This window comes from Carcharodon carcharias, assembly GCF_017639515.1.
Source record: "Carcharodon carcharias isolate sCarCar2 chromosome 36 unlocalized genomic scaffold, sCarCar2.pri SUPER_36_unloc_1, whole genome shotgun sequence".
NCBI classification, from domain to species: domain Eukaryota; kingdom Metazoa; phylum Chordata; class Chondrichthyes; order Lamniformes; family Lamnidae; genus Carcharodon; species Carcharodon carcharias.
In genome coordinates this window covers 2,126,005-2,146,971 of record NW_024470726.1, presented here as the reverse complement: position 1 = coordinate 2,146,971, position 20,967 = coordinate 2,126,005, and the positions used below count along the sequence as shown (strand labels likewise).

Sequence of the window (20,967 nt, the reverse complement as noted above, 5' to 3'; positions counted from 1 at the left end):
CCAGTTTGCGTTGAGCTTCATTGGAACAAGGCAGCAGGCCAGGGATGGACATGTGGGCATGAGAGCAGGGTGGAATGTTGACAATACTCCAATATGGTCTCACTAGCGCCCTGTATAACTGAAGCATAACATCCCTACTTTTGTATTCAATTCCCCTTGCAATAAATTATAATATATCAGCTTTCCTAATTACTTGCTGTACCTGAATACTAGCCTTTTGTGATTCATACACTAGGACACCCAGATCCTTCTGGAACTCAGAGCTCTGCAATCTCTCACCATTTAGATTATAATTTTCTTTTTTATTTTACCTGCCAAAATGGACAATTTCACATTTGCCCACTTTATACTCCATTTGCCAGACCTTTGCCCACTCACTTAACCAATCTATATCCCTCTGTGTCCTCTTCACAATTTACTTTCCTACTTATCTTTGTGCCATCAACAAATTTAGCAACCATCCCTTCGGTCCCTCTATCCAAGACATTAATATAAATTGTACTGATCCCTGTGGAACACCACTCATCACATCCTGCCAACCAGAAAAAGACCCATTTATACCAACCCTCTGTTTCCTGTTAGCTATCCAATATTCTACCTATGCCAATATGTTACCCCCTACACCATGAGCTTTTATTTTCTGCCATAACCTTTCATGTGGCACCTTACCAAATGCCTTCTGGAAATCAACAGTACATCCACCAGTTCCCCTTTATCCACAGCACATGTGACTCCTTCAAAGAACTTCAATAAATTGGTTAAACATGATTTCTCCTTCACAAAACCATGTTGACTCTGCCTGATTACCCTGAATCCTTTCCAGAATGTAGGGAATTTTGGAAAATTAGAACCAATGCATCCATTATCTCAATAGCCACTTCTTCTAAGACTCTGTGATGAATTCCACCAGGACCTGGGGATTTGTCAGTCCGCAGCTCCAACAATTTGCTCAATACCACTTCTCTGGTGATTGTAATTTTCCCAAGCTCCTCTCTTCCAATTCCTGATTTATAGCCGTTTCTGGGATGTTATAGTGAAGACCGATGCAAAATACCAGTTCAATTCATCTGCCATCTCCTTATTTCCCATTATTAATTCCCCAGACTCACTTTCTATAGGACCAATTCTCGCTTTAACTCTTTTTAAAATATCTATAGAAACTCTTACTATCTGTCTTAATATTTCTAGCTAGCTTTCTCTCGTATTCTAATTTTTCCTTCCTTATCAATCTTTTTTATATTCTGTCCAACCTTCTGACCTGCCACCCATCTTTGTGCAATTATATTATTTTTCTTTAGTTAACCACGGATGGTGGGTCCACCTGCTGGAGTTTCTCTTTCTCGTTGGAATGTATCTATTCTGTGTATTCTGAAACATCCCCTTAAATGTCCACCACTACATCTCTATTGACCTATCCCTTAATGTAATTTCCCAGTTCACTTTAGCTAGGTCTGCTTTCATGTCCTCATAATTGTCCTGATTTAAGTTTAAAACACTAGTCTTGGACCCACTCTTCTCTCCCTCAAACTGAATATAAACTTCAATCATATTACGGAGTGCCTTCAATATGAGGTTATTAACTGATCTTATCTTGTTGCACAATACCAGGCTTGCTGTCTGGTTGGTGCCAGAACATGCTGTTCCAAGAAACTATCCTGAAAACATTCTATAAGTTCCTCACCTAGGCTCTGATTTTCTCAGTCTACATGTAGATTAAAATCTCCCATGATTAGCGCCATACTTTTCTGACAAGCATCCATTATTTCTTCCTTTATAGCCCAACATACTGTATGATTACTGTTAGGGGGCCTGTACACCCCTTCCTCAAGTGACTTCTTCCCTTTATCATTTCTCATCCCTACCCAAACTGTTTCTACATCTTGGTTTCCTGAACTTAGGTCATCCCTCTCTAATGTGTTGATACGATCATTAATTAACAGAGCCACCCCACCACCTTTTCCTAACTTCCTGTCCTTCCTAAATGTCACATACCCTTCAATATCTGGGTCCTAATCTATGCCATGTCTCTAATGGCTATCAGATCGTACTTATTTATTCCTATTTGCACTATCAGTTCATCTGTTTTGTTTCGAATGTTATGTGCATTTGTTTTGTCCTTTTATTATTTCTGTAACCTCTAGCCTTATCTGCTGACTTACTCATAGATTTGTGCTTTGTGTACCTTCCTGTCACAGTCTGTTTATCATTTCCCACTTTAATACCTTTCATCTTTTTTTCTGCTCTTTGATTTACCACATCTTCTCAAATTTTATCCCTTGCCCCCACTATTTAATTTAAACCCCTCTCTACTTCCCCAGTTATGGGACTTGTTGAGCACAGCTCCCAACATGGTTCAGGTGTAGACGGTCCCAACAGCACAGCCCCCACTTTCCCCAGGACTGGTGCCAGTGCCCCACAATCCACTTCTCCCACACCAGCCTTTGAGCCACATATTCATCACTCTAATTTTACATACCCTATGCCAATTCGCATGCGGCTCAGGTAATAATCCAGAGATGGTCCCTTGAATGGAGTGGCCTTGCAAGTCCATTTCAGTGGGGCAGTTGAAGAGTCAACCACATGGCTGTGGGTCTGGAGTCACATGTAGGCCAGACCGGGTAAGGACAGCAGATTTCCTTCCCTAAAGGGAGTAAACCAGATGGGTTTTGATGACAATCGATGATAGTTGTCAGGGTCCCCTTTCAATTCCCGATTTATTTATTGAATTTAAATTCCACCAGCTGTCGTGGTGGGATTTGAACCCATGTCCCCAGAGCATTAGCCTGGGTCTCTGGATTACTAGCCCGGTGACATTACTGCTCCGCCACCATCTCCCCAATATGCCAACAGAGTACTTTTAGAAGCGCAGTCGCTTGTAATGAAGGAAACATTGATTTGCGCACAGCAAGCTCCTGCAAGCAGCAATGTGATCATCACCTGGATAGTCTGTGTTTAATCATGTGGCTTTGAGGGATAAATATTGTCCTGAGGATGCAGGGTAGAACCCACCCTGCTCCTCTTCAAAAGGGTGGCCAAGTGAGCAATGGGCCCCCCCTTGGATTAATGACCCATCCGACAGCACAGCGCTCCTTCAGTCCCGGCACTGGGGAGCGTCACTGGTGCACAGGTCTCGAGTGGGGTCTTGAACCCACGATTTTCTGACTCCAAGGGACACAGAGAGAGAGAGAAAGAGAGCAATGGACTGACTAAGCTATGGTCAACAGCACTTCCTAATTCCGGGCAATAGACAAGGTCACGTACTGAGAAGCAAATGAATAAACAGGGCCTCTAGTGCTGGTGTCACTGAAGGCAGGTACGTATAGCGTAATGTCCCTGTTACTGAAAATGCCTTGGGGCAAGGACAACAGAAACACCGTGCTTAATTTGCTTAATCATAAATGGTAACAGGTACATTAATGGTTTCGCAAGGAGACACAAGCTGAAAAAGATATCGAGGCGTTGGAGAACGTTCAATAAAAGATTTACAAGCATGATATCAGGATTGTGAAGTTATACATTCTGGGAAAGGCTGAACAGGCTGGGGACTCTTTTCTGTAGAGGGGAAGGCTGAGGGGGTGACCTGATTGAGGTCTGTAAAATATGATAGGTTTCGATAAACGAGAGACAGGGAGTTTCCATTTGTGGGGAGGTGGTGTAACCAGAACTCGGGGCTATCAATAAAAGATAGGGGAGATGGTGGCAGAATGGGAATGTCACTGTAATCTAGAGGACCAGGTGGTTACATAGGTTCAAATCCCACCACCACAACAGCTGGTGGAATTTAAATTCAATTAATAAATCTGGAGTTGAAAGCTAGTAACAGTGACCATGAAACTATCATCAATTGTTGTAAAAGCCCATCTGGTTCACTAATGTCCAAGGGAAATCTGTCCTTACCTGGTCTGGTCTACATGTGACTCCAGACCCACAGCAATATGGTTGCCTCTTAGCTGCCCCTCTGAAATGGCCCAGCAAGCCACAAAGAGGTGGGGGGCAATTGGGGATGAGCAACAACTGCTGGCTTTACATCCTATTACAGAATTTTTGTAAAAGCCACTAATAAGGCTGATGGGAAATTCAGGAGAAACTCCTTTACCCAGAGAGTGGGGAGAACGTGGAACTCACTCCCACAGGGAGTGGTCCAGGTGAATCACAGAGATGCATTGAAGGAGGGGGAAGCTGGATAAACACATGACGGAGAAAGGAATAGAAGGATATGTTGATGGAGGGAGATGAAGAGGGGGGTGGGAGGAGGCTCGTGTGGAGCAGGAATACCAGCATGGAGCAGAGGGGCCGAATGGCCTGTTTCTGTGCTGTGAGAAATTCGATGTAAGGTGAAAACCTGTGATCAAATTTCTCAGGCATCAGGTAAACATTATAAAATTCACAGGGAGCGGAGGGGACTTTCCTGGCCGCTGATAGAATTCATCCGATAGCTCAGCGTTCCCAGGTCTTGCTTGCACCCCGATGGACAGCAACGTTCTCTGCATCGGATTGTAGATTATCCCTCGAACCGAATTAACCCCTTGGCTGTTATTTGTAGAATTACCCAGCGCAGGAGGAGGCCATTCGACCCATCGTGCTTGTGCTGGCTCTTTGAAAGAGCTGTCCGGTTTGTCCCGCTTTCTCCCCCCGCCCCACCGCAGCCCTGCAAATTTCCTTTAATTTGCCTTTCAATTATTTACCATGGCTGAAGGTTCAGGGGGCTGTGGCGTGAGGTGAGGTCCCGCGAATGTTTTCCTGGAGAGGGCTGTGGAGGGGAAGGGGATCAGGTTATACAGCACTCGATACAGCCCAGTCACTGTTAAAAGAAAAATGCTAAACATGTGATAAATACGTTGACTTGAACTGTGCAGGCAGCCAGCTGCCCAGTTATAGGTTTTCATTTTCTGAGCTACAATTGTGTATATAGTATTCGAAAAGGACTGTGCAGTGGTCACTCCTACCGATACAGGCAGGTCGGTGAGGATGAGGTCAAGTATGTTTTTCCCTCTTGCTTGTTCCCCTCGCCACCTGCCGCAGACCCAGTCTGGCCGCTCTGTCCTTGAGGGCTCAGCCAGCTTGGTCAGTAGCGGCGCTACCGAGACAGCCTCGGTGATGGGCACTGAAGTCTCCCACCCAGAGTACATTCTGCGCCCTTGCCACCCTCAGTGTTCCCTCCAAGTGGTGTTCAACATGGAGGAGCACTGATTCATCAGCTTGGCGGGGGGGGGGGAGGAACGGTACATGGTAATCAGCAGGAGGTTTCCTTGCTGATGTTTGACCTGGTGCCACGAGACTTCGTGGGGTTTGGAGTCGCTGTTGATGAATCCCAGGGCTACTCACTCCCGATTGTCCACCACTGTGCCGCCACCTCTGCTGGGTATGTCCTTCCCACCAGCAGGGCAGGAATGGTGATGGCGGTGTCTGGGAGATTGTCTGTAAGGTATGATTCCGCGAGGATGACTATGTCAGACCGTTGCTGACCAGTCTGTAAGACAGCTGTGCCAACTTTTGGCACTAGGCCCCCAGATGTTAGTAAGGAGGACTTTGCAGGGTCGACAGGGCTTGAGTTTGCTGTTGTCATTCCCGGTGCCTCGGTGTTTTGCCCGGCTTCATTCCTTTGAGGCTTTTTCGTGTTTAATACGACTGAGTGCCATTTCAGAGGGTGTTTAAGAGTTAACATATACTAGGCCAGACCGGGTAAGGACAACGGAGCTCCTTCCCTAATAGGGCATTAGTGAACCAGATGGGTTTTTACCACAATTGTCAAGTCATGCCGGGGTGGGATTCAGACCCGGGTCCCCAGAGCATTACCCTGGGTCTCTGGATTACTAATCCAGCGACAATACAATGCCCCCCCACCCCCACCCCCCCTTACATTACTTACTGTTTTCCTTTTTAAGTAGCTGTGGAAACTCTTACTATCTGTTTTTATATTTCTAGCTAGCTTTCTCTCGTACTCTAATTTCTCCCTCCTTATTAGCCTTTTAGTCATTCTTTGCTGTTCTTTATATTCTGTCCAATCTTTTGACTTGTCACGCATCTTTGCGGAATGATATGCTTTCTCGTTCAATTTGATACTATCTTTAACTTCCTTAGTTAGCCACGAATGGTTTGTCCTTCCCATAGAGTCTTTCTCACTGGAATGTATCAATTCTGAATATCCTAAAATATCCCCTTAAATGTCTGCCACTGCATCTCTACTGACCTATCCCTTAACCTAATTTCCCAGTTCATTTTAGCCAGCTTTGTCTTCATCCCTCATAATGGCCCTTATTTGAGATTAAAACACTAGTCTTAGATCCACTCTTCTCTCCCTCACACTGAATGTGAAATTCAATCATTTTATGATCACTGTTACCTAGGGGGCACCTTCACTATGAGGTCATTAATTAATCCCGTCTCATTGCACATTACCAGACCTAGTATAGCTTGTTCTCTGGTTAACACTAAAACATGTTGCTCAAAGAAACTGTCCTGAAAACACTCTATGAATTCATCATCCAGGCTACCTTTGCCAATCTGTTTAGTTTAATCTATATGTAGATTAAAATCACCCATGATTATCACTGTACCTTTTTCACAAGCCCCCATTATTTCTTCCTGTATACCCCGATCTACAGTGTGGTTATTGTTAAGGGGTCTATAAACCACTCCAAATGACTTCTTACCTTTACTATTTCTCATCTCTATCTAAATTGATTCTATACCGTGATCTCTGGAACTGAGGCCATCTCTCTATTAAGCCAATGTCATCCTTAATTAACAGAGCTACCCCACCACTTTTTCCTGGCTTCCTGACCTTCCTCAATATCATATACCCTTAAATATTCAGGTCTCAGTTTTTCTCATCCTACAGCAATGTCTCTGTAATGGCTAGCAGATCATATATATTTATTTCTTGAGTAAAGCTGAATAAAGAGACATTTCAAAGATTTTCCTCTTGCACCCATTTGGACACTTTGCAAGAAAACCAATATAAGAGTAAAAACAACAATTTACACTGTATGAGAAGAGAGTGCTGATTGGTTGGCAAGTGGACTGTGACTGGTACAGGTGTTGTCATGGAGACACATCCAGTGATGGTGACTGTCAGTTAACCGCCAAGCATTGTCTGAAATTTAAACCAGACATCTTGACCCTGATTGGTCAATGCATTGCCCTGAGGAATGAGTCAGCGAATGGCTGTCAATTATTTTGTTTAGCTGAAATGTGTGTACAATGTGTGTACACGTTCTTTCTGTCTGCAAAGAACAGGGCCCCGTGCATTAATATATGTAGCTTCCAGTACACGCAAATGCGTCACATTGCGAGCCCAACTGACAATCGACTGAGGGGTCACCTGAACAACGTTGTTAAATGAGGAAAGGGTTCGATAAAGCAGATGTGGGGAAAATGTTTGCACTTGTGGGGAAGACCAAAGATAAGGGCTGTCACGAGACAGTCATGAATGAATAAGACAGATTATCCGATTATCATCACGTTGCTGTTTGTGGGAGCTAGCAGTGTGCAAAATGACTGCCAAATTTCCTGCATTGCAATGGTGACAAACTGACAATCTCCATGGTAATGCCTCTACCAATCAGAATCCACTTGCCAATCAATCATCGTCTCTTCTCATGCAGTATAAATTGTTGTTTTCCCTTATATTGGTATTCTTGTGAATGTCCTGATGAGTGCAAGACGCAAAGCTGCGACATGTCTCTTTTTTCAGCAATATTCAAGTTCGGTACTACCAAATGAATATATATATTTCTATTTGTGCTGTCAGTTCATCTGTTTTGTTACAAATGCATTCAGATACAGAACCAGGTTTCCTTATTGCCATCTTGCTCTCTTGCCTTGTCTTCTCTATTTAATCTATCACATCTTCACAGACTCAATCCTAGTTTAAAGCCCTCTGTACTGCCCTAGTTATATGACTCATCAGAACTATGGTCCCAGCACAGTTCAGGTAAAGACCATCCCAAGGGTACAGCTCCCTCTTTCCTCGGTACTGGTGTCAGTGCCTCATGAATCAAAGCCCATTTCTCCCATGCCACAGATTTAACTCTCTGATCTGATTTAGCCTGCACCAATTTGCTCGTGGCTCAGGTAATAATCCAGAGATTATTATCTTTGAGGTTTTGCTTTTTAATTTATCCCCTAGCTGCTCATACTCCCTCATCAGAACCTCTCTCCTAGACCTATCTATGTCGTTGGTACCTATGTGGACCATGGCCACTAGATCCCCTCACCCCTGCCGCAAGTTCCTCTCGGCCAGCTTTGAGGAGATGTCCCGAATCCTGGCACCAGGCAGGCAATGCAGCTATCTGAACTCTCGCTCTCGGCTGCTGAGAACAGTGTCTATTCCTGTGATTGTGTCTGTGTGCGACTCTAGATCCACAGTAATGTGGTTGACACCTGACTGCCCTCTGAAATGGCCCAGCAAGCTACTCAGTTGCATTCAAGATGGTGGCCTCCTCAAGGGGCAATTAGGGATGGGCAATAAATGCTGGATATCCTGGTGAACTCTACATCCTGAGAATGAATAATTTACAAAGAAGTTGTGGAAAACTATCAATAAAAATGGGTGAAGCAATGCAATCGCTCAAAATACTGAAAGAGAAAAAGAAATTGTACACTTTTTTGTTTCTCAGTAACTGAAATTTCCAATCTCCTGAAATTTTTTTTTAGGGGGAAACAGAAATCTCTGTTACCGAGAAACAAAATAAAACTGCCATCAAAATTATGTTTAAGTCTGTGTCTCTTTGTAACTTCATTGAAATGTTTACTTTAAAACAAAAGACAATGCTTCCTCAGGCTATTTATGCACAGAATAGTTAAATGCGGTTGCCAACAACATCTGTGGTTTCTGAACGCGTGAGCACAGGTGCACAGAATAGTTGAATGCAGTTGCCAACAACATCTGTGGTTTCCGAGCACGAGAGCATAGTTATCAGTAGCTTTCTCTGAGGCAAAGTATCAAGGGTGTTTGTCCTCAACATTTGGTGATTTTATTTTTTGAAGAGTTCTATAAACTACAGCAAACATGGGGTCATAGAGTCATAACAACACAGCAGGAGACCATTTGGCCCATCAAGTCCATGCCAGCTTTCTGTAGAGCAATTGAATCAATTCCATTGCCCTGCTCTATCTCCTGGCCTTGCAAGTTTATTCCCCTTAAGTGCCCAACCCCAATGTCCTTTTGAAATCATTCATCCCTCATAGGCAGCAAGTTCCAGCTCATTACCACTCGCTGTGTAAAAAAAGTTCATCCTCGCTTGCCCCTCTACATCTCTTGCCCACACTCTTAAATCTGCATCCCTAGACTTTGTACCATCAGCTAATGGGAACAGCTTTCCTTTGTCTACCTTACCTAAACCTGTCATCATCTCGTACCCCTCTATCAAATCTCTCCTCAATCTCCTTCGCTCCAAGGAGAACAAGCCCAGCTTCTCCAACCTACTCCTCATTCCCTGGAGCCATTCTGGTAAATCTCCCCTGCACCCTCTCAAGGGCCCTCACATCCTTCCTAGAGTGGGGTGACCAGAACTGGACACAATACTCTAGTTGTGGCCTAACTGGAGTTTTACAAAAGCCTCAGCATAACTTCCTTGCCCCATGGTAACATAGTGGTTGTGTTGCTGGAGTAGTGACCCATGGAGGAACTGGCTAAAATCCCACCAATATTATTTTGACAATTAAGGCACCGATTGACATTATATGCGACATTATAAAAGATTTTCTCGGAAAAGGAAGGGCTGAGGCGTCGTCTGAACAAGGTCTTTAACTGAGGAAGGGGCTTGATAAGGCAGATGCAGAGAAGATGTTTGCGCTTGTGGGGAAGACCAAAGCTAAGAGTTGTCAGAAGACAGTCATGAATGAATAAAGCAGATTATCCAATTATCATGAGGTCGTTGTTTGTGGGAGCGAGCTGTGCACAAATTGAGTGCCAAATTTCCTGCATCGCCATGGTGGCTACCTTAAGTCCTACGTTCCTACGAGGCGAGTTTGCAGGCGGTGCAGAGGAGGGAGACCAGGTCCGGAGTTGGGGGCGGGGGGGGGGGGGCGTGGGGGAGACGTCGGGAGAGACATCTTCACCTGCGGCCATTGGGGAGCGGAGCTGGGAAGGTGGAACTCGCCGCCACAGAGAGGCAGAGGGCAAGGATGCGTTTAAGGAGGAAGGCGGATCGACGTTGCAAGGGAGAAATGAGGGGGTTGCGGGCAAGACGATGGAGGGGCTGCGAGACGGCCCGGATTGTAGGGAAGGGGGGGGCACAGCTGGGGTTGGGGGAGGGCGTTCAAAATGGCCTCCGTCTGTGACGTCAACATGCGGACCACCCAATCCACATCGAATGATGGAAAGGAAAGGTTCCGCTCGATTTAACTTTCATGGGGGGGGGGGGGGGGGGGGATGGGTGGCCAAAGGAAGTGGACAACCTGTGGGGATGGGAGGGGAATGGGAAGTGAGGGGGAGGGGAAGAGGAGGGGAAGGGGAAGAGGGGGAAGGGGAAGAGGAAGGGGAGGGGAAGGGGAAGGAAGGGGAGGGAGGGGAAGAGGAAGGGGTATGGGGAGGGTGGGGTTGCTGCTTACCCTGGGCTGGCAGGAAGTGACCTCAAGCGATTGTAGAAGTCCGCGCGAGGTAGGTGAGGAGTGAGGAGTAAAGGGGGGGGGGGGGGGGTGTGAGAAACCGGAAGTGGTGCAGTCCTCGCGCGCGCGCGATCGTTGGGATGGAAGAAAGAAAATAGTTCGACGTCGAACCCCTTCCCCCCCCCCCCTCCTCCTCCTCCTCCTCCTCCTCCTAACAACAACCATAATTTTTTTTGACGAAGAAGACGGCGAAGGTGAGAGGAGAATGGGGCGGGGGGGAGGGGGTGATGGTTTCTGTCAGCGGTCGACCCCTTTCGGCCGGCGGTGGGGTGGTGGTGGGGGGGTGGGGGTGGGTGTGTGGGGTGGGGGAGGGGAACCTCTCTCATGGGAATAGGGATGGGGGTGGTGGGGAGAGGTTTATTTTTTTTTTGTTGTTGTGTGTTGTTAAGTTTCCCGCCGTGGGGGGGGGAGGTGGGCGGCTGGTGGCGGTTAGAAGGAGAAGAAGGGGCGCGGCCGCCATCTTGGAAGGCCCGGCCGTTCGCTCGCTCGCTCGCTCCGTCGGTCGGTCGGTCGGTTGGGAGACGACGACAAGACCCGTGAGGAGGAGGAGGAGGAGGAGGAGGAGGATGGGGGGAGGGGGGTGAAAACTCGGAATAAACCCCGGCTTTCTGTCAGCTTCCCCCACAAATCGGGGCTCCCCTATCGGATGCGGCCGTTTTTATCCCGAAAAAAAAAACACGCCGATTTATTTATTTATCTTTTAAACCCTCCTCCCCACCTCATATGCCACCCAGGGACTATTTTCTGACTCCCTCCCTCTCCCAATTTTTTCTCTCAATTCCCTCCCCCTTTTTTTTTTAATTCCCTTTCCTCTCTTCTCCCCCCCCCCCCCCCCCCCTTAAAAAAAAACATGTCTGACTGCGGCCAGCTGCATTTAGCTTAAAGTGCAAAGACTTTTTCTCTTTTGCTCTTTATTGTTTTTTTCTCTCCCCACCCCCCCCCCCCCCCAATCAACACCACCTCCTCCCAAGGAATATAAAGCAAAAAAAAAAAATCCAGGTAAATTCTCTTTGTTTTAATTAACTATAAATATATATATATATATATAAATATCTCTAATGCATGCATTTTTTTTCTTCTTCTTTTTCTTTTAAACCCCCCTCTCCAAAAACAAAAATCTCCCTGCCTTTCTCAGGTATTGTTTTTCCAAAGGCCAGTTGGGAATGGGGTGCATCATTTTGCCAAGTGATTCCTTTTATTTTTACCCCTTTTCCCTGCGTTGCTTTTTTTTTCTTTTCCCCCTTCCTTCTTCCCGCCCCCCCCCCCCCTCCCCCCCCACCCCTCAAAATAAGGATAATTTTTCTTTTCTTAATCTCCACCCCCCCCCCCCCCCTTTTCCTCGGAAAGACCCGCCGTCGGGCGGCGTTGGGGTGGGGTAGGGGGGTGGCGAGCGTTCGAAATGGAATCGGATAAACGCTCGGGATCTTCTTACCGTCCGCGAGGGAAGTGGGAGGGGGGGAGAGAGCCGGCGGGGCCGGCACCAGGGGCGAGCGGCAACGCTTCCCGCGCCGGTCGGGTTTCGCCGGCGCGGCAGCTGAAGAGAGGAAAGCGCGGCGGCGGCGGCGGGCGTCTCCCGTGGGCGTTGCTTTGCGGAGAATTTGGCGCCACTGCCGGAAGTCGCCCACCACCCCCACCCCACCCCTGTCGGCACCTGGCGACGGGAAGGACTTATCCTCGTTCGCCGTGGCTGGAATAGATAGCAGTGTTCGTTCTGCCGGGCGGATCGGCGTGCTCCCTGCGCCATTTTGTTAAAGCCGTTTCAAAGGGGATTTTTTTTTTTGTTTTGTTTTTGGCGGCAAATTTTAAGATGTTGTAACCTGTGTGGCGTTGAGTTGCGAGTTCGTAAGAGGATGTGAAAGGTGCTTAAAATAGTTTGGGGTTTGAAGGGTGAAGATGCTCTGCCGGAGCAAAAAGTGTTCTTGAATGTATTGGTGCAGGAGGCAGTTTTACCCTGGCACCTCCAATCTGAGGGTTAAGGAGCCTCGTAAAAGTTCTGCCGTGTCGCAGTTAGCTTTTTTGGTGGCGCTCTGTGTGCGTCAGGAGCTCGGTGCTTCTCTAACCTGCATGTGTACGTATTTTCATACCCAGAATGCCATTTGGATTTATTTCACAACCGGGATTTTCTTTTCCAAAATGGTGGCCTGAGCAGCCTTGATTTTGGCGCGAACTTGGGGCAGATTCACGCATTGTAGTTGTTGATAACTGTAAACTTGGTTACAGCTTTGCAGTTTAACCGTCAAACGCTAACAGCTTTAGGAGAAGAACGTTTGTGGTACAGTAGATTTGCTGTGGGAGTGTTCATGTCAGGTTGAAGAAGGTGCACAGTTTGTATTGACGGGTGTTTTGAATGCTATGCATTATGATAAATGTTTGTAGACTTTTCCGTGAAACTGCTCTTGTTAGGATGGAGGGGGCACTTTAGATTGCAATAACATGAGTTTTGGCCGTGATGCATTGTTACAGAAGTTTGTAGATCGTCGGTGGCATTGCTCATGTTAAAATGGAGGGGACACAGTTTGTATTGACAGGACTTTTTAACGCAATGGCATTGTTCTAAATGTTTGTAGATTTTCTGTGGCATTGCTCTTGTTAAGATGAAGAGGGCACATGTTTTGGAATAACTTGAGTTTTGGGCACAAGGCATTATTATGAATATTTGTAGATCACCAGTGGCATTGCTCTTGTTAAGATGGAGATGACATGTCGTTTGTAGTGACAGAAGTTTTGGATACAAGCCATTATCATTTATCTTCTGTAGCATTGCTCATGCTAAGATCAAGGAGACACAGTAATAATGCAAGTTCTGGATACAATACATTGTTGTAAATGTTTGTAGATCTTCCATGGCATTGCTCATGTTACGATGGAGAGGACACTTTTTTCCCTTAAAGTTGGAATTTTTCATTCACCCTATAAAGTGTTATTGTTCAAAGTAATGAATCTCCCGAGATGTTGACTGCAAAGTTTTATTCCATGTCACAACTCATTTATGATTGTTTTTAAAGTAGTTAGAAGAACGCTCTACGTTAGTTAAGTTGCAGGATGTTTGCTTGGAATAAGTTAGCCTTCAGTTTAACAATAATTACGCAACTGAGGAGAGAGGAAATAGTTTGAACTTGAGACAGTCAAATGTAGGACTGTCAATTGTTTTTTTTTTGTGTGTGTGCACTTGACGGAAATGCACCAGATCCGAATGTTCTTATAAAAACAGATCCGTCAGTGATAAAAGCAAAATACTGCGGAGGCTGGAAATCGGAAACAAAAACAGAAAATGCTGGAAAATCTCAGCAGGCCCGACAGCATCTGTGGAGAGAGAAACAGAGTTGACGTTTCGAGTCTGTATGACCCTTCTTCAGAGCTGACAGTGATCTCGATTGTGGTAATTCTAAGTAGTAACACCTTTGTATTGAACCATGCAATACAGAATGTATTATAGGACAGTGTGAAACTTCTAGCTGTTGAGTGAACAGAATTTCCAGATCAGTTCGTGAGGGAAGCTGGAATGGAAGGTCAGCCCGAGGTTAATTCGTCCAAGACTGGTCTTGGGCAAAAGCATCACTTTTTCTCAAAAAAGCAGCAAATACAATTTTTATGTTTTGTTGAAGTTACAGGGTGCGATATTCTTGCTCCCCTTGAATCTTTTCCATGGGTGCTTCCTGCACTCGTTTGAAACTAGCATCTTCTCCCAATCGCTATCATCACCATTACTCGTGCTGAATAAAACTAGTGACTGCGCAAATAATATCAGATCCTGCTGAATCGTAATCTGCACGCCAATTTCTGTCTATCGCCCGTCAGACCTCGCACGATAATTTGCATTTTTGTGTCGCAGTTTTGAAGAGGTGTTGGTGGCTGTTTTTTTTTGAAAGAGAAAAGAAGAAATGTTGATTGACGATATGATGGACCAGAAGCCACAGGTTTCTGTATTTATTATCGGATAGCTTGCCTGTGTCACTGTTGGTGTAAGGGCTGGCGCATTGTGTGTATAAAGTGCGCAATGTATCCTGCAGCTGCTGAGGTCTGGGTCTATGTCTCTTCAAGGCTGCAAGGTGAGATGACAGGGCATGCGAGCAATTAAGTTGACATCCAGGTTTTGTTTGTGGAAAGCTCAGTTAGGAGCCTGTAGATATTGTGGCTCTGGTGCGTTCTGTTTGCGGAAAGGTTTTTTTTCGTGTACACATATTTACTCTCGACCTGGAAGTTCGAATCCTTGTGAGAGGTCTGAAGTGTGTCGGACAGGAACTGCTGAATAGTTAGCGTTGTCAGGAAAATCCCAGGCCTGGTTGTGAAGAAAGCACTGAGACTAGGATGCTTTGGTAGAGACTGTTTATTGCTCACCACAGAGCTTACTTGTCCACTTTTAACTGGCACCCAGTGCTTTTCTTTTGATCAAACCAATTAAACTAAATTAGGAGAAATGAGGGACAAAACACGATGCAGCCCCTTAAGGGACACTGTGAACCTAAAGTCAAATGTTAAAGGAAACTTACGAACATCAGGCCAAAGTGTGATTGAAAGGTTCTAAAAAGCACCCCAAATGCTGTGGTGCCCACCGAGCACGGAAAGCCTCGATCATGCTGGTAGATGCCGCGTGCTCCTTCTCCAAGGACACCTGGCTGCGAACATAGCTGCGGAAGGCACCCAGTGCTGGCTCACCCTTCTCTATATACATGTTTGAGTATAATTAACTAATCAATACCCAACATCTGTTCACTTTATTACCTTAAACTACTTGATATTTAACATCCGTCAACAAAACCTATTGGGTCCTAACATGTGTTTTGGCAATGCAGAGTGTTGGTGGAGGAGGGGTCTCAGATTTATTCAGAAGTGCCATGATTTATAGGGTAATCTTCAGCATTGTATGATCAGCGACACAGATGTACACTGAAATTGGGAATTTGGTACAAAATATTACAGGCATATTGGCAATATTTCTGGCATTAATTGATGAGATGTTTCTGTGCCGATTTGATGTGACGGGGCTCTCTCAGTTTTACTATGTGGAAGCCAGAGGTTTACGGGCACACAACTGAACCTACCAAAGCAGTCAATTAAGACACTTAAGTAAGATTACCACTGTTGTCCACTGTGCCTGTCCCTCGGGTGACCACTGGTTGTAGAAGGCCGCAGGTGCACTGTTAGACATCAGGGCTAGATAGAAAGAAAAGCTTGCGTTTATATAGCACCTCTCGTGACCACTGGATGTCTCGGCGCACCTTACAGACAATGGAATATTTTTGAAGTGTAGTCACTGTTCTAATGTGTTTGTTAACTTGTGCTCAGCAAATCCCCCCTCCCCCACCAACTGCAAAGTAGGTAATCTGCTTTTTTATGTGTATGATGTTGATTGAGGGATAAATATTGGTCCCAGGTCACTGGGGAGAACCCCCTCCGATGCTGCTGCTGCCGCTCGTCTCCGAAACAGTGCCGTGGGATCCTTTAGATCCTTTCGAGCAGGCTGATGGGGCCTTGGTTTAGCATTCCATTCAAAAGGTGGCACCTCTGGCAGTACCGCACTCCCTCAGCACTGGCACTGGAGTGGCAGCCTTGATTTTTGTGCTCAAGCCTTAGAATGGGAGTTCAACCTGGAACCTTGTGATTCATTGGCTAGGATGCCACTCACCGAGCCATGGCTGACAAGTAGCAGTATCCGTGCACTGTGATAAGAGCAGGCACTGTATATTTCTTGTGCCGTGGCCTGGAGTTGCTCCTCTGGATATGGCTCCACAGATGAGCCTGAGAAGTGCTCTCAAACTTGGCGTGGTTTTCCATGGCACAGATAGTAGGCGAGTAGGCTTCTTTACTCGTTAGACAACCCAGAGCATTCACAGCTGAAAAACAACAGGACTGGCAAGGTGAGAATCACTGCCCTGGACATCAAAGCAGCATTTGACCGAGTGTGGCATCAGGGAACCCTGGCAAAATGAGTCAATGGGAATCGGGGAAACCGCCACTCGTTGGAGTCGTACCTAGCACTTACGTGGATGGTTGTGGTTGTTGGAGGTCAGTCATTTCAGTTCCATGACATCACTGCAGGAGTTCCTCAGGGTAGTGTCCTTGGCCCAACCACCTTCAGCTCCTTCATCAATGACTTTCCTTCCATCATTAGGGCAGAAGTAAGGATGTTCGCTGATGATTGCAAAATGTTCACCATTTGCGACCCCTCTGATTCTGAAGTAGTCCATGTCCAAATGCAGCAAGAGCTGGATGATATCCAGGCTTGGGCTGACAACAGTCAAGTAACATTCGTGCCACACAAGTGCCAGGTAATGACCATCTCTAACAAGAAAGAATCTAACCATCGCCCCTTGACGCTCAATGGCATTGCCATCGCTGAATCCCCCTCTATCAACATCCTGGGGGCTAGCATTGACCAGAAATTGAACTGGACCAGCCATATAAATACAGTGGCTACAAGAGCAGGTCAGAGGCTGGGAATCCTGCGGTGAGTAACTCACCTCCCGACTCCCCAAAGCCTGTCCGCCATCTACAAGGTACAAGTCAGGAGTGTGATGGAATACTCTCCACTTGCCTGGATGAGTGCAGCTCCAACAATACTCAAGAAGCTCAACACCACCCAGGACAAAGCAGCCCACTCAATTGGCACCCCAGTCACCTCCTTCAACTTTCATTCCCTCCACCACACAGTGGCAGCAGTGTGTACCATCTACAAGATGCACTGCAGGAACTCACCAAGGCTCCTTCGACAGCACCTTCCAAACACACCACTCATACCATCTAGAAGGACAAGGGCAGCAGACACAGGGGATACCACCACCTGGAAGTTCCCCTCCAAGCCACTCACCATCCTGATTTGGAAATATATCGGCCATTCCTTCACTGTCGCTGGGTCAAAATTCTGGAACTCCCTCCCTAACAGCACGGTGGGTGTACCTACACCACAGGGACTGCAGCAGTTCAAGAAGGCAGCTCACCCACCACCTCCTTGAGCAATTAGGGATGGGCAATAAATGCTGGCCCAGCCAGTGACACCCACATCCCGTGAATGAATATAAAGAAAAAAGCTGCCTGGCTGATCTTTCTAAGGGGAAATCCAGAATGTGGGGGGTGTAATTTTAAAATCAAAATTGGAAAAAGCAAATCCTGAAAGTAAAAAGGCTGTGAGGATTTGAAGGAAAGCTTTGCACTCCTTAGCTTGTCGTCCAATGGAAGTGTTTCACCCACGATTAACTACTTGAAGTGCGGTCATTGTCATGTGAGCTCATGTGGAATGCACTGTGGCGGAATGCCGTCAATTATTCAGCTCCTTCAGACCTTGCATGTTGGCCCAGCCCCAGTGTTTGCTGGGCACAGGCAGCTTATGGTTAATGTAAACGGAAGGCTAGGGTTAATGTAAAGCGCTTTCAGACACATGTCGATGCAAAAGCCTGAACATGAGAGTCTGGTCCTGGTTGTGGCTGGACACCGTTTGAGAACCTCTCTGTCTCCGGCCCGGCTCGATGTCTGGCTTATGCAGCACTCCTTATGAAGTGCTCATTGGGCATTTTATGAACTTCGCTCCTTCCCTATTCAACATTTGAGACAAAAGAATGCTGTGCAGTTCTGCGTTTGTGTACAGGTCTGGCTCTCAGTTACACCCCCAGCTAATACCTCAAGAAAAATATGGACTTCTGGTGGCCTTCAGATATTAAAATAATTTACAGAGTACGCTGCATAATTAGACAGTCTCTCATACTCCCCGAATATGTGAAGGGAGACTTTTGACTTGATGCTAACATTCCTGTCTCTGAGTTTGAAGCTGTAGCATGCAAAGCCCCTGTCAAACTGCCCTGACTGCTGGAGATGTTACAAATGGTGAAAATCTAGAAACAGGTGCAGATCCAAAGAGGCATAGGGGTTCATGTGCGCACAGATAATTAAAATGCCGTGGTTAGGCACCGAAAATGACTAAAGAGCCTTACAGCATGTTGGACTTTCTAGAGAGTTCGAATACAAGGGGGTAGAAGTTGTTCTCCAGCTGTGTGAATTCCTGGTTAGACCACACCTGGAGTTGCTGAGAGCGGTTTTGGGCTCCACACCTTGGGGAGGAGAGATTGACCCCGGAGGGAGTGCAGGGTAGATTCACCAGAATGATACGCAGACCGCAAGGGTTAAATTGCAGGGAGAGATTACGCAAACTAGGATTGTGTTCGCTAGAATGTAGACGGTTAAGGCAGGGGGTGGGATTTTGATTGAGGTTTTTGAAGGGGAACTGATGGGGTGGATAGAGGAAAACTACTTCCACTGGTCGGGGGGGCGATGGTCTTGGACAAGGGGGCAGAGACCAAATATTCAAGCCAGACCTTTTGGGAGTGAAATTAGGAAACACTTGTCCGCACAAGAGGTGGTGGAAGTTTGAAACTCTCCTCCACAAACGGCAATTAATGCTAGATGAATTGTTAATTTGAAGACTAAGGTTGATGATTAAAAAATCCAGCAAAGGTTTTAAGGGACACGGGGCAAAGGCAGGTAGACGGAGTTAGGTGACAGATCAGCCATGATCTCATTTGAATGGTGGAAAAGGCTCAAGGGGCTGAATAGCCTCCTGCTCCTGAGGGACTAGAGCTCTGCCCCGAACTCCGGGGTGACATCCAGTGGGATGCGCGCTCAACATAACGTTCAGATTACAGGAACCCGTGAAACCTTATAGCCTGTCAGCCTCATATCAGCCTGTAAAACCTTCCACAACTTCGAAGATACAGGAAACAAATCTTCTTAATCATTTTTTAAATGACCTAATTCTGTCAGGTGGATTGGTGTGTTTCTGTGCTGTAAACGCTGTGTAATGCCTGAATGATGAAGGACAACCTTTGGTTATAACTCTCTATCAATTATGTGAATCTTTTGTAGCGTAGTGGTTCTGTTAGTGGACTAGTAATTCGGAGGCCTGGAAAGCCCAGAGGGCCCGAGTTCAAATCCCATCGCAGCAGCTGGCGGAATTTAAATTAAATTAGTTAAATAAATCAGGAATAAGCTCGTCTCGGCAACGGTGACCGTGAAACTACCGGGTTGTTAGAAAAACTAATGTCCTTTTAGGAAAGGAAACCTGCCATCCTTAAATAAGTCTGGCCAACATTGGTCAATTGGAGTTGACTTGCCTACCAATCAGCAGCCTTTTCTCCTGTAGTATCAATTGTTGTGATTGTCTGAAATTTGGCATTCTTGTTTGCTCTGATGAGTGCAAAACGAAAAGCTTCAACAACATGTTTCTCTTTTCAGTAATAATTGAGAAGAAAGTACAGGTCCCCCCCCCCCCCCACCCCACCCACTCCACCCAAGCGAAACCCAGTCTTGAATGAACCAAATTGTCAATAGTGTAGATGTGTCTGAATCGTTGGGATGAACAACTTTGTGTAGCTGTGAATGTTGGTGTGAGAAAGGAACAGTTTTATTCACGCCATTGTTACTGATGTCATGAATCTGGAGCCTGAGCCAGATTTAGCGCCATTTTGATGTATTTGGTGTACACTGCCTTTCATCATGGAGCAGCTCGCACTCTTTATCCTCCTGCTGGTAGCAGGATGTTTAGAAAAGCATAATAACAATTGAACAGAGTCAGCATGGTTTATGAAAGGTAAAGTCGTATTTGACACATTTATTAGAGTTCTTTGAGGATGTAACAAAGAGGGAGGATAAAGGGATAAAGGTGAACCAGTAGATGTGGCTTATTCGGATCTCCAAAAGGCATTCGATAAAGGTTGAAAGAACAGAAAAGCAGAATATTATTTAAATGGAGTGAGACAGCAGAATGCCTTGGTACAGAGGGATCTGGGCGAATCACAAAAAGTCAGTGTGCAGGTACAGCAAGTGATTAGGAAGGCAAATGGACTTTATTGCAAGGAGGATGGAGTATAAAAGTAGGGAAGTCTTGCTCTAACAGTACAGGATATTGGTGAAAGCGCACCTCGAGATCCTTGTATAGTTTTTTTAGTCTCCTTAAAGCTGAGATATACTTGCATTGAAGGCCGTTCAGAGAAGGTTCACTTAAGCTGATTCCGGGGATGAAGGGAGCTTATCTTATGAATAAAGGTTGAGCAGGTTGGGCCTATACCCATTGAGGTTTGGAAGAATGAGAGGCGATCTTATTGAAACATATAAGATTCTGAGGGGACTTGACATAGTGGACACTGAGAAGATGTTACTCTTTGTGGAGTAATCTAGAACTAGGGGACACACTTCAAAGGTAAGGGGTCTCCCATTTAAGCTGGGGATGAGGAGGATATTTTTCCCTGAGGGCCATTAGTGTTTGGAATTCTCTTCCCCAGAGAGCATTGGAGGTCGGGCCATTGACTATATTCAAGGCTGAGTTAGACAAATTTTTGATTGACTAGGGAGTTCAGGGTTATGGGG

The 20,967-nt window shown here is 46.0% G+C and overlaps 1 protein-coding gene across 5 annotated transcripts in view; it reads left to right on the top strand.

Moving 5' to 3' along the window:
• The first annotated feature begins 10,577 nt into the window (after nt 1-10,577).
• pogzb (pogo transposable element derived with ZNF domain b) overlaps nt 10,578-20,967 on the top strand; it is a 75,818-nt gene continuing 65,428 nt past the window's right edge. For 3 of the 5 annotated variants that reach the window (XM_041181602.1, XM_041181603.1, XM_041181599.1), the window contains exon 1: nt 10,670-10,808. The gene's annotated coding sequence lies outside the window, so the exon portion shown is untranslated. Of the gene's footprint in view, nt 10,607-10,669; nt 10,809-11,594; nt 11,614-20,967 lie in introns of those variants that run through there. The other 2 variants (XM_041181600.1, XM_041181601.1) reach the window with 2 other exon arrangements.